Source organism: Microcebus murinus, chromosome 20 (assembly GCF_040939455.1).
Source record: "Microcebus murinus isolate Inina chromosome 20, M.murinus_Inina_mat1.0, whole genome shotgun sequence".
Lineage (NCBI taxonomy): Eukaryota > Metazoa > Chordata > Mammalia > Primates > Cheirogaleidae > Microcebus > Microcebus murinus.
In genome coordinates, this window is record NC_134123.1 from 39,665,870 (window position 1) to 39,683,683 (window position 17,814).

Here is a 17,814-nt window from a genome sequence, read left to right on the forward strand (position 1 = left end):
AGTGTTATCTTTGGAATGCCCAGGAATTTTTATGATTGCCAGTTGTTTAGGCATTTGAATTGCTTTTAATAGCTCTGAGACTTGGTGCCCATTTCTTATAGGTTGTCCAGATGAGGTAAGAAATCCTCTCTGTTTCCATAGCATGCCAAAATCATGGGCTATTTTAAAGGCATAGCGGCTATCAGTGTATATATTAGCTACCTTCCCTTCAGCCAAAATATAAGCTCTAGTTAATTCTATTAATTTAGCCATTTGGGCTGATTTTACTCCTTTGAGTTGGGCGCTTTTTATTATGTCTACCGTGGAAGTGACAGCATATCCCGCCTGATAATGTCCCTGATGGTCCTTTAAATAAGAACCAAATTAACTCAGCATTCTCGATAGGAGTTTCCTGCAAATCTGCTCTAGGAGAGAGTAAGATATCAGTTAGTAGACTGCAGTCATGTTTTTCCTCTTGCTCACCTGGAAGAGGGAGAAGAGTTGCAGGGTTAAGAATATTGCAGCGCTTCAAAGTGATGTTAGGGGCAGGAAGCAAAAGCACTTTATAGGCGACTTACAGAATAGTGTTGAGTGTGGTGAGAGTTTAGGAGAGATTCCACAGAATGAGGGGCATAAATTATTAGTGGGGACCCCAGGACAAATTTCTCAATTTTTTTATATAAAATGGCTGCAGCTGATATGGCTCTCATATAAGGGGGGTGTCCTTTTGCTACTGGGTCTAACTGTTGGCTGAAATAACCAACTGGCCTGTGACTGTCGCCATGCTTTTGAGTTAATACTCCAAGCACATTTCCATCTACTTCATGTATAAAAAGGAAAAAAGGAAGGCTATAGTTTGGGTGTCCTAAAGCAGGTGCCTGGGTAAGAGCCTGTTTTAAATCCTCTATATATTGCTTTTCACTTTCCCCCCAGCAAATTGGGTCTGGTTGGTGATGCTTTAGTTTTTTGTATAAGGGCTGGGCCATTAATGAGTAGTTTGGAATCCAACTTCTGCAGTAGCCTGTTAGCCCTAAGAACCCTCTTAATTGTTTTTTTGTTTTGGGCAAAGGAAAGGCCATGATGGCAGAGATTCTTTCTGGGTTTATAAGAAGTCCTTTGGGAAAATTGTGTGCCCTAAGTATTTAACTTGGGGGAGCCTAAATTGTAATTTATCTCTGGACACTTTGTGTCCCTTTAAGGCAAGCTGTTGCAGCAGGTATATAGTGTCTTCTCTGCATTCACTCAGGGAGGGTGAACACAACAGCAAATCATCCACATACTGAATCAGAGTAGATTCATTTTGGAATACAATATCATCTAAATCTGCCTTTAATATTTGAGAAAAATATGTAGGATTTTCAGAGTAACCCTGGGGCAAGACTGTCCATGTATACTGGCGATTTTCCCAAGTGAAGGCAAAAAGATATTGACTATCCTGATCTACAGGTAGGCTAAAGAAAGCACTGCATAAGTCAATGACAGAGAAGTGGCTGGCAGTGATAGGAATATTGGACAGTAAGGTGTAGGGGTTAGGGACGACGGGATGCCTCGGAACCACTGTTTTATTTATGGCTCTTAGGTCCTGAACAAACCGCCAGCCTTTCCCATTTGGTTTTCTGACTGGGAGGATTGGTGTGTTACAAGGGCTGGTGCAGGGTATTGTGAGTCCTTTATCTAAGTAGTCCTGAATGATTGGCTTGATTCCTAGTAAGGCTTCAGGCCTAAGGGGGTATTGTTTAATGTTTGGCAGGGGTTTAGACTCATCTATGGTGATCTCTATGGGAACTGCTGGCTTAATTTGTCCAATATCCATGGAAGAGTTTGCCCATAGAGAATCTGGTATTTTGGATAAGAAAGGCTCTACGTCCCCCTGTTCAAAATCTCCATTAACCTCAGCAAGCATGATACTGCATGTAGGGTTTTGTAAGTCTTCTGTGTCTCCCAAATTGAGAATCATCTCTCCCTTCTGTGAAAATGAGATGTGGGCATTATGGGTCTCTAGGAAATCCCGTCCCAGCAGGTGCATAGGAGCACTATCTATTAAAAGGAAAACATGCTGTCCTATAAGCTCTCCCAATTGAAATTGGAGTGGATCAGATTTAAAGGCAACAATTGGGGAGTTTGAAACCCCTACCATTTGAATTTTTACTTTACTTTGAGGAAGAGGGTTTTTAATTAAGGTAGGGTTGAGGACTGACAGCGTGGCACCAGTGTCCACAAGGGCTCTGGTGTCTTTTTTTTTTTTTTTTTTTTTTTTTTGAGACAGAGTCTCGCTTTGTTGCCCAGGCTAGAGTGAGTGCCGTGGCGTCAGCCTAGCTCACAGCAACCTCAAACTCCTGGGCTCGAGCGATCCTTCTGCCTCAGCCTCCCGAGTAGCTGGGACTACAGGCATGTGCCACCATGCCTGGCTAATTTTTTATATATATATCAGTTGGCCAATTAATTTCTATTTATAGTAGAGACGGGGTCTCGCTCTTGCTCAGGCTGGTTTTGAACTCCTGACCTTGAGCAATCTGCCCGCCTCGGCCTCCCAAGAGCTAGGATTACAGGCATGAGCCACAGCGCCCGGCCTGGTGTCTTTTTTATTTATGGATATTTCTATTTCCCCTAGAGTGTTTGTTAGAAGTAAGGGGAAAACCCTCTCTATTCCCTCGGAGCCTCCCTATTCTGGTTTTAAAGTTTCTTTGGTGCCTCCCTCTAAGGCCTTTTGCTCCTTTTGTGCAAGCACCCATTTAAGTTTTTTACAATCTTTTTTAAGGTGTCCCTTTTTTTTGCAGTAATAATAAATCACTTTCTCGGTGGCCAGCTGCGATCTCTGCAGGGGACGGAACCCCTCCGACCTTTTGACTTGGTTACTAAGTTGCTTTAGCTGTAAACTCATAATCTTGGAGGCCGTTTTCTTTTGCTTCTTAACTATTGTTTGTGACAACTGGCTGCTAGTGGGCAGAGAAGCCCAGGCCACATTATTTTTTTTTATCAGGGTTACTAATTTGTCGTCTAAGCCTTGTACAAATCCAGAATTTAGTAAAGTGTCACTTTTACCATGCTCAAAATTTTTAGGAGGTATCCCTGAATATTGTTTGAATGTTTTCTTAAACCTGTTATAAAAGTCAGGTATGGTTTTATTTGGGCGTATTTTACATTGTTGCACTTTTGCCCAATCTATAACTTTAGGGAAAATCTGTGGTAAGTTTTTATAGAGGCGGTCACAGAGCTCCCTGCATTTTTTTTTTATTTGCATCTATTTTATCAAAATCTTTTAAAGGTTGTTTTTAACCTGCTACCCTGAACCATTTTTTAGCTTTGTTTTTGGGGACTAGTAACTCAATTAGCTGATACAGGTCAGAGAAACCTGGATCATAGGTCTTAAGTGTTAATTGGAATTCTCTGGCAAACCCGAGGGGGTCTTGAGTTGGATCAGGGAACCCAGACACCAGAGCCTTTAACTCTGTCTTGGTCCAGGGTGTATATAATATATTAGGGTCCCCTCTCCCAGTGGGTTTTATTTTAAAGGGAGCAACAACTATTTTATCTTCTTTTTTAGCTATTTTTGATCCTTTTACAGCTCGAGGCGAAGGAATAGGGGAAGGAGGGGGGAAAATGAAATCATCAGGATAAGGAAATTTAGAGAACAGAGGGTTAGGGGGAGCAGAAGGAGAGACAATTTTTGGAGCGTTCCTGATTTTAGAAGCGGCTTCTGCTAGTTTCTTTAATTCTGAGACAGTCTCAAGTATTTTTTTATTAACTTCCTGGAGGGAGGCAAGTTTATCATTCTCTCTTTTGGATGATTCCAAGTGCCAGCAATAGTATGATTTTTATTTATTTTTCTTAATTGGAGAACCTAGTTTTTTTAGTTTAGCGCGCAAGAAAACCAATTTGGGAATATTGAAAGTTCCCCATTTTGGAAACCTCAGACCTAGGTCATCTTTAGTAAGATCTTTCCATTTATATAAATACTTGCAAGTAGAGGCGCCATAATTATTAAACATAAAATCAGCTGGGGTGCCTGAAGGAGGTCGTTCTTTTTGCCTTTTCTCATTTTTACATAATTTGTTTCCCATTTTTTTTTTTTTTTTAAGAAGGAACCGAACTGTGGTCTAGGGTTTGGTGTAGTGGATCAGAGTGTGCTGCTTGTGGGTGGGGCTCCTCAGTGCTTCACCACTGATTCGGTCCCACCCTCTTATGTGTCCCAGTTTCTCTCTTTGGGGGTCTAGTACCTCTGAGAGGGCTCAAAACGCCGAGTGATCAGCTCTTATGCGCGTTTTCTGGACGAGCCTTTTTTAAAATTAATTTGTTGGGCGGTTCCCTGTGGGGCTACTCGCACCTCGGGGAATCGCCCCAGGCAACTCCCAATCAGGGCTCTGGTCACCCAGGGCTACCTTAGGTCTGGGAGGAGTAAGCTGCCCCTTATCTTTGGAGCTGAGAAACTCAGTCTCTCATTTATCTATGAATAGGACAGTTGGGTTCCTTATGCAAATATGCAGACAAGCCAATCGAAATTGGTCTTTGAGAGGAAAAAGGCAGCAGAGAAAGCCCTTCAGAGTGCACTTTTACATCAAATTAGGGTCCCAAACAACAATTTTTAGGAAGAGAATAGACAGCTCAGAATAAACTGGGACCTTTGACCAAGAGTGGGAGGTCCGGATCTCAGGAGGACTTACCGGTTCCCGCCGGAGGAGCGGCTAGAAGTCGGAAGGGCTTCAATGGGCCCGTGCTGATACCTTAGCTCCGGGTTCGGGCGACTCCTTCAGGGGTCCCGAGTCTTCTCTGAGATCCTGCCGACTACGCCAAAATTGTGGACGGAAAAAATCCAAGCCCTGAAATATTTGAAAGAAGTTTATTCTGAGCCAAGTTTGAGGACCATGACCCGGAGCCACTCTCAAGAAGCCTTGAGCAAGTGGGCTCGCTGTAGCTGGGTTACAGCTTAGTTTTATATATTTTTAGAGAGACAAAGGTTATAGGCAAGGTCACAAATCAATACATGAGAGGCATACATTGGTTTGGCCCAAAAAGGTGGGACATCTCGAAGTGGGGGCTTACAGGTTATAGGCGGGTTTAAAGATTCTTTGGCTGGCAATTGGCTGAGAGGGTTAGACTTTATCTAGAAGACCAGAAAGGATATGCTTACTTTAATTTTTTTTTTCTTTTGAGACAGAGTCTCACTTTGTTGCCCAGGCTAGAGTGAGTGCCGTGGCATCAGCCTGGCTCACAGCAACCTCAATCTCCGGGGCTCAGCGATCCTGCTGCCTCAGCCTCCCGAGTAGCTGGGACTACAGGCATGTGCCACCATGCCCGGCTAATTTTTTGTATATTTTTAGTTGGTCAATTAATTTCTTTCTATTTTTGGTAGAGACGGGGTCTCGCTCAGGCTGGTTTCGAACTCCTGACCTTGAGCAATCCGCCCCCCTCGGCCTCCCAAAGTGCTAGGATTACAGGCGTGAGCCACCATGTGCGGCAGGATATGCTTACTTTAAGATAAGGTTGTGGGCACTCTGGGAGGTCCAGACAGGAGGACATTTTAAATTTACAATAGGCGCCTGCTAGGATGTTTTAAGATGCTTTAAATTAAAGAATACGCGCCTGCTAGGATGCTCAGTTATGACATTTTAGATTTATGATAGGCATCTGCCAGGATGCTGGAGTTAAGACAGGGGCTTCTTATCTGTTAGGTGATGTTAATGCCATACCAGCATCAGGTCAGGAAGTAAACCACTGCTTCATTTGGTTAACAAAAGCCGCCTTGTGGGAATTTACCATTTGCCAGCCTAACCCAGCTGGCCTCCTTAGGAAGGAGTTTTTAGCAAAAAATTAGAGTTTAGTCCTCACACCCGACCTTAACATTGGTACCCCCACAGTACGCTGGGGGAAAATGAGAAATAAATGAATCAGAAAACAGGGGGGAGGGAGGCACGGGCAGTACATGTCACCTCAATACTTGTACTCCCATAATCTGCTTGAAAAGAGAGAGAAAAGGAAATGCAACAATAGAGATAAGAGACACTTTTTAAGAAAATGAATCCGAAAAGAAATGTAAAATGGGGCCTGTCCAGCAGCTCTGGGTGTGACTCCGGATCCCCCAACATCAGGTGCCACCACCAAAGATTCCTACAGTGTAGCCCATAGAACTCCCAAAGCAACGGGACGAGTTCTGGTCACATACTTGCTCAAAATGACATCCTGGGAATTCTTCTGCGACTCCCTCCCCTCTCAGACTCTCAAGGTTCTCAAGGTTTCCTCCAGCATGTCGGTCCCACACACCAGAGCTTTGGTCTGACACCTGACAGTAGAGATGGCACGCATGCTGCCACGTGGCGGTGGTGTCACGGCTCGGGACAAGAGGAGGCCCCATGGCGCCAGGTAGGGCGCCAGGCACCGCGGCGGGCACTGAGGGTGGGGGTGATCCGCCGAACCGCCGCCCCACTCCCAGAAAGGGGACAGAACAAGAGGCAAAAAGGAAAAAAAAAAAAAGCCTATGGCACCCGGTATTCCCAGGCGGTCTCCCATCCAAGTACTGACCAGGCCCGATGCTGCTTAGCTTCGGAGATCAGACGAGATCGGGCGCGTTCAGGGCGGCGTGGCCGGAGACGGCAGAGGGAGCCCCTGCCCCGCTCAAGAAGCCGAGCCTCTCTGCGCTTCCCCGCCGCCTCCTCCGGCCCCAGGCCCCGCGCGTGCGCTGACCCGCGCCGGGCTGGGCCTGTTGAGTTCACTGGCCGGGTCTGGCGGGCTCCGCGGGACTGGGGTGACGGGCAGGGCGGGGCGGGCAGGGAGAGCCGGGCCGGGGTGGGGGGCTGTCTCTCTACACACACACACACACTCACACTCACTCACTCACAGAAGACGCGCCTCCAAGGCTAGACCCGCCAAGGTGGAGACCTTCCAGCCCCCCTCCTCTCCTCGCCTCCCCTCCTTCACCTACCCGCCCCCCACCCCCAGCGCGCCGCCACTGCTGACTGCGCACGCGCACGCGGGGCGCTCGACCTTTGCCCCCAGCCAGGGGCCGCCCTCCCCCACAACCCCTTTCAGCTGCGCCCCCCCGCCCTGTGTGTGGGCTGCCGCCTATTCCCCAGGGCCAGGGCTGGGGCACAGCACATGGGGGAGGGGAGCGAGTGTAGGGGCGTCTCCCTCTCGGGATGTGTCCCATGGGTGGGGTGGGGTGGGGTGGCGTGGTTTGTGGGGTGCTGAAGAAATCAGTCCCCTCCATCTCCTACCTCTGGAAAACGCCCAAGGCCATGGAGAACTGCTGGCACCGCTACCTTGGGGGCCGGACCCTCCTCTGTGTCCTCCTGTGGCCCAGTCCAAGTGGCCTGGGCCTGGCTGGGGCTGCATTGGACCCCAACCACCCTGGCGTGTGGACTCGCGAAAAATCGGCGATTAGATATTGGATTCCAGCTTCATTGAGGTCATTTCACTAATGAGTGCACCGGGAAGAGTTTCCTAATCCACCTGTGAGGGTGGCAACTGAAGGAGAATTTTAAAGCTGACAGAATAGGCGAGGAAAGGCATAGGAGATTTCCACACCCAGTAAGGAAGTCTTTCCCGAAATGGAAGAAAGAAACGAGCAAACAGAGACACCGGTAGCCCGCCCGGGTCAGAGTCTGCTCCTTAGAGAAAGTACCCTGACCAGGTTCACCCGTGGGTGGGTGGCGAGCTAGCGGCATTCAGAAGAGCAAGGCCCGCAGTCTGTGCAGAAGACACCTGCACTCGGGCGTGTGTGGCGGCACGATTCACAAGCAGCTCCAAATGGTACCACAAAGAGAAGCCAGGGAGTTCCCGACGCCCCAGGTCTCCTCAGCCCAGGACTGGCTGCTGTGGGAACGCGAAGCCCGGCTCCCAGTCTCAGAGCGGGACAACCAGGAGGTGTGATGTACACCCTGGGGTTCCCAGGAGGATCAGGCTGAAGCTGGGACTTGGCCTCAAAGTGTCCCCTCGCATGGCCACGCCCTTCCCCTTCCTGCTCCTCTACTCCTGGTGCCCCTCCATCCAGGGGCCAGACCTTACAGAGTCACCCGCAAGAGAATCCTGGTCCCAAAGGAGCCTTCTGGGGGACCCCTGCTGAGAGAGGTTGTGGGCATGGCCCTCTGGGGCTCTGCCCGACCCAGGGCTGAGAGATGCAACCTCCCAGCTCTGGGTCCCTGCAGGAAGTGTTGGCAAGCACAGGGCCAGTCCCCCAAAGGCCCAGGTGCAGGGAGCCCAGGCCAAGCAGCCTGTGGAAGAAGCCACGTGCCATGCCACCCTGGGAACACAACTGCAGGTCACAGCCCCTCCCACCTCCTCCTCCTCCTCCTCCTCCCCCCCACCCCGACATGGCGCAGGGCTCAGAGACACCTCAGACACTTTCTACCCAAAGTCCAAAGGACATCAGTTGCTCCTCCAAACCCCCACCCCTGCCCAGCGGACAGCGTTGTCCAGCCAGCCCCTGGGCCTCCCTGGGGTGCCCGCCACAAAAGTGCAGAAACCCACCGGACCGTCAATCTCAGTTTTCGGATGTTGTTGCCACTCTAAGGACCTGCAGGCCAGCTGGGGCTTCTGGCAGAAAGAGAGCCCCGGAATCCAACGTGGAGAGCTGGGTGTACGTCCCCATGAGGAGGCGGTCCCCACCTCCCCAGCTCTCCCCTTGCGGGGAGCGGCAGCCGCGGGGCCTCAGAGAAGACACCAGGCTGGGCCCCCGCCACACAGCGGGAGCACGTCCCCCGCAGGCCACTTAGCTAAGGCGGCCAGTGGACGGTTGGGTTGCGCGAGACGCTGGGGCAGCCCTGCTACCGGGTTCCTGGGAGGGCGTCCTGGAACCAGCGTCCACACCAAGCCCTTGGAAGGCCCAGGCGATGGAGGAGCCCCATCAGGCAGGGGCAGAGGACGGTGACAGGTGACAGGCCAGGCGGGAAGGAGTCAGTCAGGCAGGGGTCGAGGAGGAGACGGGCTGGGTAAGGGTTAGGGTTAGAGTCAGGGCACAAGTCACAATCGCAAAGACCTGGAAGCGACCCGAGTGCCCATCGACCCACGAGTGCATAAATAAAATGTGGCGCGTGGACACCACGCAGTGCTATTCGGCTATGAGGAGCAGCGGTGAGAGGGCACCTCTCGTGGTTCTCCTGGCCAGAGCTGGAACCCGTTCCAGTAAGCCAAGTATCCCAAGAATGGACACACGAGCACCACGTGCTCGCGCTCACCGGCAAATTGGTATGAACCGATGGACACTTAAGTGGACACAGAGGAATCACCTTCATCGGATGGGCGTCGGGCGGGCGGGGGGAGGGGATGGGCATACACATCCATTAGGGATGGGGTGGGTGCGCACCGACTGGGGGATGGGCGCACTTGAAGCTCTGACCCGAGGGGGGAGGCTGGGAGAGGGCAACGTACCCGACCTTAACACTGGTACCCCCACAATACGCTGGAACAACATGAGAGGTAAATGAATAAGAACACAGGGGGGAGGGGGGCACGGGCAACACATGTCACCTGAATACTTGTACTCCCATCATCTGCTTGAAAAGAGAGAGAAAAGAAAATGCAATAATAGAGATAGGAGACACTTTTTAAAAATAATGAATCCGAAGAGAAAAGTAAAAGGAGGCCTGTGGAGCAGGTCTGGGTGTGACTCCGGATCCCCCAACATCAGGTGCCACCACCAAAGATTCCTACGTGGAGCCCATAGAACCCCAAAAGCAACGGGACGAGTTCTGGTCACATACTCCCTCAAAATGACATCCTGGCCTTCTTCTGGAACTCCCTCCCCTCTCAGACTCTCAAGGTTTCCTCCAGCGTGTCGGTTCCCACAGACCAGACCTTCGGTCTCACACCTGACAGTTCAGATGCCACGCATGCTGCCCTGTGGTGGCGATGTCGCGGCTTGGGACAAGAGGAGGCCCCACGGTGCGGGCGGGGGCGCCAGGCACCGCGGCGGGCGCTGAGGGTGGAGGTTACCTTCACCCCGGGCCGCCGCTGCGCTCCCAGAAAGGGGACAGAACAAGAGGCAAAAAAAAAAAAAAAAAAAAAAAAGCCTACGGCACCCGGTATTCCCAGGCGGTCTCCCATCCAAGTACCAACCAGGCCCAACCCTGCTTAGCTTCGGAGAACAGACGAGATCCGGCGCGTTCAGGGTGGCGTGGCCCTAGACGGCGGAGGGCGCCCCTGCCACGCTCAAGAAGCCGAGCCTCTCTGCGCTTCCCCGCCGCCTCCTCCCGCCCCAGGCCCCGCGCCGGGCCGGGACTGTTGAGTTCGCCGGCCGGGTCCGGCGGGCTCCGAGGGACAGGGGTGACGGACGGGGCGGGGCGGGCCGGGGTGGGGGGCTGTCTCTCTATACACACACACACATACTCACAGTCACTCACACTCACAGAAGATGCACCTCCACGGCTGGACTGGCCAAGGTGGAGACCTTCCAGCCCCCCTCCTCTCCTCGCCTGGCCTCCTTCACCTACCCGCTGCCCACCCCCAGCGAGTCTCCGCCGCTGCCACCACCGCCTCTGCTGCCGCCACTGACTGCGCACGCGCGGGGCGCTCGCCCTTTGACCCCAGCCAGGGGCCGCCCTCTCCCACAACCCCTTTCACCTGTGCCCCCCCGCCCCCCGCCCTGTGCGTGGGCTGCTGCGTATTCCCCCAGGCCAGAGCTGGGGCACAGCGCAAGGGGGAGGGGAGCGAGTGTATGGGGCGTCTCCCTCTCGGGATGTGTCCCATGGGTGGGGTGGGATGGCGTGGTTTGTGGTGAAGACTGAACTCTAATTTTTTGCTAAAAACTCCTTCCTAAGGAGGCCAGCAGGGTTAGGCTGACAAACAATAAATTCCCACAAAGCGGCTTTTGTTAACCAAACGAAGCAGTGGTTTACCCCCTGACCTGATTCTGGTATGGCATTAACATCACCTAAAAGATAAGAAGCCCCTGTCTTAACTCAAGCATCCTGGCAGATGCCTATCATAAATCTAAAATGTCTTAACTGAGCATCCTAGCAGGCGCCTATTGTAAATTTAAAATGTCCTCCTGTCTGGACCTCCCAGAGTGCCCACAACCCTATCTTAAAATAAGCATATCCTTTCTGGTCTTCTAGATAAAGTCTAACCCTCTCAGCCAATTGCCAGCCAAAGAATCTTTAAACCCACCTATAACCTGTAAGCCCCCGCTTCGAGATGTCCCACCTTTTTGGGCCAAACCAATGTATACCTCTCATGTATTAATTTGTGACCTTGCCTGTAACCTTTGTCTCTCTGAAAATGTATAAAACTGAACTGTAACCCAGCTACAGCGAGCCCACTTGCTCAAGGCTTCTTGAGAGTGGCTCCGGGTCATGGTCCTCAAATTTGGCTCAGAATAAACTTCTTTCAAATATTTCAGGGCTTGGATTTTTTCCGTCCACAATTTTGGCGTAGTCGGCAGGATCTCAGAGAAGACTCGGGACCCCCGAAGGAGTCGCCCGAACCCGGAGCTAAGGTACCAGCACGGGCCCATTGAAGCCCTTCCGACTTAGAGCCGCTCCTCCGGCGGGAACCGGTAAGTCCTCCTGAGATCCGGACCTCCCACTCTTGGTCGAAGGTCCCGGTTTATTCTGAGCTGTCTGTTCTCTTCCTAGGAATTGTTGTTTGGGATCCTAATTTGATGTGAAAGTGCACTCTGAAGGGCTTTCTCTGCTGCCTTATTCCTCTTGAAGACCAATTTCGATTGGCTTGTCTGCATATTTGCGTAAGGAACCCAACTGTCCTATTCGTAGATAAATGAGAGACTGAGTTTCTCAGCTCCGAAGATAAGGGGCAGCTTACTCCTCCCAGACCTAAGGTAGCCCTGGGTGACCAGAGCCCTGATTGGGAGTTGCCTGGGGCGATTCCCCGAGGCGCGAGTAGCCCCACAGGGAACCCCCCAACAAATTAATTAAAAAAAAAAGGCTCGTCCAGGAAACGCGCATAAGAGCTGATCACTCAGCGTTTTGAGCCCTCTCGGAGGTACTAGACCCCCGAAGAGAGAAACTGGGACACGTAAGAGGGTGGGACCGACTCAGTGGTGAAACACTGAGGAGCCCCACCCACAAGCAGCACACTCTGATCCACTACACCAAACCCTAGACCACAGTTCGGTTCCTTCTTAAAAAAAAAAAAAAAAAAAAAAATGGGAAACAAATTATGTAAAAATGAGGAAAGGCAAGAAGAACGACCTCCTTCAGGCACCCCAGCTGGTTTTATGTTTGATAATTATGACGCCTCTACTTGCAAGTATTTGTATAAATGGGAAGATCTTACTAAAGATGACCTAGGTCTGAGGTTTCCAAAATGGGGAACTTTTAATATTCCCAAATTGGTTCTCTTGCGCGCTAAACTAGAGAAACTAGGTTCTCGAATTAAAGAAAATGAATGGGAATCATACTATTGCTGGCACTTGGAATCGTCCAAAAGAGGGAATGATAAACTTGCCTCCCTCCAGGAAGTTAATAAGAAAATACTTGAGACTGTCTCAGAATTAAAGAAACTAGCAAAAGCCGCTTCTGAAATCAGGAACGCTCCAAAAACTGTCTCTCCTTCTGCTCCCCCTAACCCTCTGTTCTCTGAATTTCCTTATCCTGATGATTTCATTTTCCCCCCTCCTTCCCCTATTCCTTCGCCTCAAGCTGTAAAAGGATCGGGAATAGCTAGAGGAGAAGATAAAATAGTTGTTGCTCCCTTTAAAATAAAACCCACTGAGAGAGGGGACCCTAATATATTGTATACACCCTGGACCAAGACAGAGTTAAAGGCTCTGGTGTCTGGGTTCCCTGATCCAACTCAAGACCCCCTTGGGTTTGCCAGAGAATTCCAATTAACACTTAAGACCTATGATCCAGGTTTTTCTGACCTGTATCAGCTAATTGAGTTACTAGTCCCCAAGAACAAAGCTGAAGAATGGTTCAGGGTAGCAGGTTGGAAACAACCTTTAGAAGATTTTGATAAAATAGATGCAAATGGAAGGGAAAAATGCAGGGAGCTCTGTGACCGCCTCTGTGAAAACTTACCACAGATTTTCCCTAAAGTTATAGATTGGGCAAAAGTGCAACAATGTAAAATACGCCCAAATGAAACCATACCTGACTTTTATACCAGGTTTGAAAAAACATTCAAACAATATTCAGGGATACCTCCTAAAAATTTTGAGCATGGTAAAAGTGACACTTTACTAAATTCTGGATTTATACAAGGCTTAGACGACGAATTAGTGACCCTGGTAAAGAGAAATAATGTGGCCTGGGCGTCCCTGCCCACTAGCAACCTAGTCATCCTAGCTGACCAGTTGTCACAGACAATAGTTAAGAAGCAAAAAGAAACAGCCTCCAAGATTATGAGTTTACAGCTAAAGCAACTTAGTAACCAAGTCAAAAGGTCAGAGGGGTTCCGTCCCCTGCAGAGATCGCAGCTGGCCACAGAGGAAGTGATTTGTTATTACTGCAAAAAGAAGGGACACCTTAAAAAAGATTGTAAGAAACTTAAATGGGTGCTTGCACAAAAAGAGCAGAAGGCCTTAGAGGAAGGCACCAAAGGAACTTTAAAACCAGAATAGGGAGGCTCCGAGGGAATAGAGAGGGTTTTCCCCTTACTTCTAACAAACACTCTAGGGGAAATAGAAATATCCATAAATGGGGAAGACACCAGAGCCCTTGTGGACACTGGTGCCACGCTGTCAGTCCTCAACCCTACCTTAATTAAAAACCCTCTCCCTCAGAGTAAAGTAAAAATTCAAATGGTAGGGGTATCAAACTCCCCAATTGTTGCCTTTAAATCTGATCCACTCCAATTTCAATTGGGAGAGCTTATAGGACAGCATGTTTTCCTTTTAGTAGATAGTGCTCCTATACACCTGCTGGGACGGAATTTCCTAGAGACCCATAATGCCCACATCTCATTTTCACAGAAGGGAGAGATGATTCTCAATTTGGGAGACACAGAAGACTTACAAAACCCTACATGCAGTATCATGCTTGCTGAGGTTAATGGAGATTTTGAACAGGGGGACGTAGAGCCTTTCTTATCCAAAATACCAGATTCTCTATGGGCAAACTCTTCCACGGATATTGGACGAATTAAGTCAGCAGTTCCCATAGAGATCACCATAGATGAGTCTAAGCCCCTGCCAAACATTAAACAATACCCCCTTAGGCCTGAAGCCTTACTAGGAATCAAGCCAATCATTCAGGACTACTTAGATAAAGGACTCATAATACCCTGCACCAGCCCTTGTAACACACCAATCCTCCCAGTCAGAAAACCAAATGGGAAAGGCTGGCGGTTTGTTCAGGACCTAAGAGCCATAAATAAAACAGTGGTTCCGAGGCATCCCGTCGTCCCTAACCCCCACACCTTACTGTCCAATATTCCTATCACTGCCAGCCACTTCTCTGTCATTGACTTATGCAGTGCTTTCTTTAGCATACCTGTAGATCAGGATAGTCAATATCTTTTTGCCTTCACTTGGGAAAATCGCCAGTATACATGGACAGTCTTGCCCCAGGGTTACTCTGAAAGTCCTACATATTTTTCTCAAATATTAAAGGCAGATTTAAATGATATTGTATTCCAAAATGAATCTACTCTGATTCAGTATGTGGATGATTTGCTGTTGTGTTCACCCTCCCTGAGTGAATGCAGAGAAGACACTATATACCTGCTGCAACAGCTTGCCTTGAAGGGACACAAAGTGTCCAGAGATAAATTACAATTTAGGCTCCCCCAAGTTAAATACTTAGGGCACACAATTTCCCCAAAGGGACTTCTTATAAACCCCGAAAGAATCTCTGCCATCATGGCCTTTCCTTTGCCCAAAACAAAAAAACAGTTAAGAGGGTTCTTAGGGCTAACAGGCTACTGCAGAAGTTGGATTCCAAACTACTCATTAATGGCCCAGCCCTTATACAAGAAACTAAAGCATCACCAACCAAATCCAATTTGCTGGGGGGAAAGTGAAAAGCAATATATAGAGGATTTAAAACAGGCTCTTACCCAGGCACCTGCTTTAGGACACCCCAACTATAGCCTTCCTTTTTTCCTTTTTGTACATAAAGTAGATGGAAATGCGCTTAGAGTATTAACTCAAAAGCATGGCGACAGTCACAGGCCAGTTGGTTATTTCAGCCAACAGTTAGACCCAGTAGCAAAAGGACACCCCCCTTGTATGAGAGCTATATCAGCTGCAGCCATTTTATGTAAAAAAAATTGAGGAATTTGTCCTGGGGTCCCCACTAATAATTTATGCCCCTCATTCTGTGGAATCTCTCCTAAACTCTCACCACACTCAACACTATTCTGTAAGTCGCCTTGCCTCCTATGAAGTGCTTTTGCTTTCTGCCCCTAACATCACTTTGAAGCGCTGCAATATTCTTAACCCTGCAACTCTTCTCCCTCTTCCAGGTGAGCAAGAAGAAAAACATGACTGCAGTCTACTAACTGATATCTTACTCTCTCCTCGAGCAAATTTGCAGGAAACTCCTATCGAGAATGCTGAGTTAATTTGGTTTACAGATGGTTCTTATTTAAAGGACCATCAGGGACATTATCAGGCGGGATATGCTGTCACTTCCACAGTAGACATAATAGAAAGCGCCCAACTCAAAGGAGTAAAATCAGCCCAAATGGCTGAATTAATAGCATTAACTAGAGCTTGTATTTTGGCTGAAGGGAAGGTAGCTAATATATACACTGATAGCCGCTATGCTTTTAGCATAGCCCATGATTTTGGCATGCTATGAAAACAGAGAGGATTTCTTACCTCATCTGGACAACCTATAAGAAATGGGCACCAAGTCTCAGAGCTATTAAAAGCAATTCAAATGCCTAAACAACTGGCAATCATAAAAATTCCTGGGCATTCCAAAGATAACACTGAAGAAGCTAAGAGAAACAATCTAGCTGATGCTGCAGCAAAAAATGCTGCCCTAGGAAAGATGACCTGTCCTGTACGAGAATGCCCCTTCCGACCCACCGACACTCTTACTAACATTCTTTTACAGTACCAACAGGCATCAACCCCTGAAGAGAAACAAATCTGGCAGCAAAAGGGAGGTGTATTTGACCCAAATAGGGAGTTGTGGCTGGGTCCCAACAAAAAACCTATAGTTCCTTTAGGTGCACAATTTCCTCTCCTTCAATTCATTCATGAAATGACTCACTGGGCCCCTGAGAAAATGATATTATGGGGAAAACAATATTTCTAGAAACCATCCCCCACAATAGCCCAAAAGGTATATTTTCGTTGTACTATATGTCCAAAACATAACCCTGGCAAGCCTTTGCATGGCTCCCAAGGCCACTTTCCTTTGCCTGCAAGACCATTTGAAGTTTGGCAACTGGATTTTATCCAGATGCCACCATCCCAGAATTACAAATATGTATTGGTCCTGGTTTGCATGTTCTCCCACTGGGTAGAAGCATTTCCTTGTCGGAGGGCTACTGCCTTAACAGTAGGCAAAATACTGCTAGAAAGAATCATTCCAGTTTGGGGAATCCCTTCTGAGTTACACAGTGATCGTGGAACTCACTTTACTGGACAAATTATCCAATCCATCTGCAAAATTTGGCCCATAATACAACATTTCCATTGTGCCTATCATCCTCAGTCGTCTGGGTTGGTAGAACGAACAAATGGCACAATAAAAACTCAATCAGCTAAATTAACTGAGGCCTTTAACCTCCCCTGGCCGAAAGCCCTCCCACTGGTTTTGCTTAACCTTAGATCCTCTCCCTTTGGGAAGCACTGTCTATCACCTTATGAAATAATAACAGGGAGACCTATGAGGCTGGACGAGGGTTTATATGAGCCAGCCTTACTTAAAAAAAAAAATACTACATTATTGTCAGGGACTACTTAAAGCTCTAACAAATAATGCAAAAATGGTAACAGAGTCTTTCCACAGTTAGCTTACGGGAGCTAAAGACCCCAAGGATCATGGATTACAGCCAAGTGACTTTGTTTATTGGAAAAGGCACCAACTAAAAGACTCCTTACAACCTCGCTGAAAAGGACCTTACCAGGTACTCTTAACTAACTCTTGTGCTGCAAAATTAAAGGGGGTCGCCTCTTAGATTCATGTCTCACATCTAAAACGAGTGCCTGACCACGCTCCCGACCACACCTGGACTTCTAAATTAATCTCTGACACCCGCCTACGACTTCAAAAAACATCTGAGTCTCAACCAGCCTCCAAAGCAACGTCCAAAGCAACAACTAAAGCGGACACTCTTCTCAAGACATTGGACCAGGCCAGTCCTTATAAACCCTAAAATAACTCTTATTCTTACTTTACTTGCTATAGAATATATTGCTGCAAACCCTGAATGCCTTAACCAAGACCCCCAAGAGGTTGTTTGGGATTTGTAGAATCTCCCTTGGTATAACTTTCTAAATGAATATGGTTATGAATTTCCTTGTTAAGATTAGAAAAATATTTCACTTGATCATCCTCCTTCCCATAATTTCCCCTATCTGCCTACCCCACACTCCTGTTCTCTTTAAACCTAAAGATTTTTCCTGGCTTCCTGCAAACCTCACTACCTTCCCTGCCAGTAGAAATCATATCATTTGGTATGACATAGATCAGGATGAAATGAAGGCCACTGAATGGAACAGTTCCACTGTAAATCTCCCTAGAGGGGCCCCCTTTGCAGGGTACCTCTATTATAAAGCCTTAACCAAGTATAATGCCCTGCAAGAATATTTACCGAATAATGCCTCAGGACGATTATTAAAGAGATCTAATCAGGTAGAATACTGCGTCACAATAGACATTGGTGATGACAAACTCAGACAACTGCCTGGGTATGATGAGAAAAACCTAGCAGCTTCCTGTGTAAACTGTCGCAGCATAAGCTGCCCAGACAACCACCAGCCCT

At 48.4% G+C, this 17,814-nt stretch overlaps 1 non-coding gene and 1 pseudogene across 1 annotated transcript; both read right to left on the reverse strand.

The window, feature by feature from the left end:
* Nucleotides 1-6,446: 6,446 nt before the first annotated feature.
* Nucleotides 6,447-6,565, reverse strand: LOC142862907 (uncharacterized; annotated as a pseudogene).
* Nucleotides 6,566-9,977: 3,412 nt separating this feature from the next.
* Nucleotides 9,978-10,096, reverse strand: LOC142862895 (5S ribosomal RNA). Its single transcript, XR_012913846.1, has one exon. It is a non-coding gene; the product is annotated as a 5S ribosomal RNA (ribosomal RNA).
* Nucleotides 10,097-17,814: the final 7,718 nt, after the last annotated feature.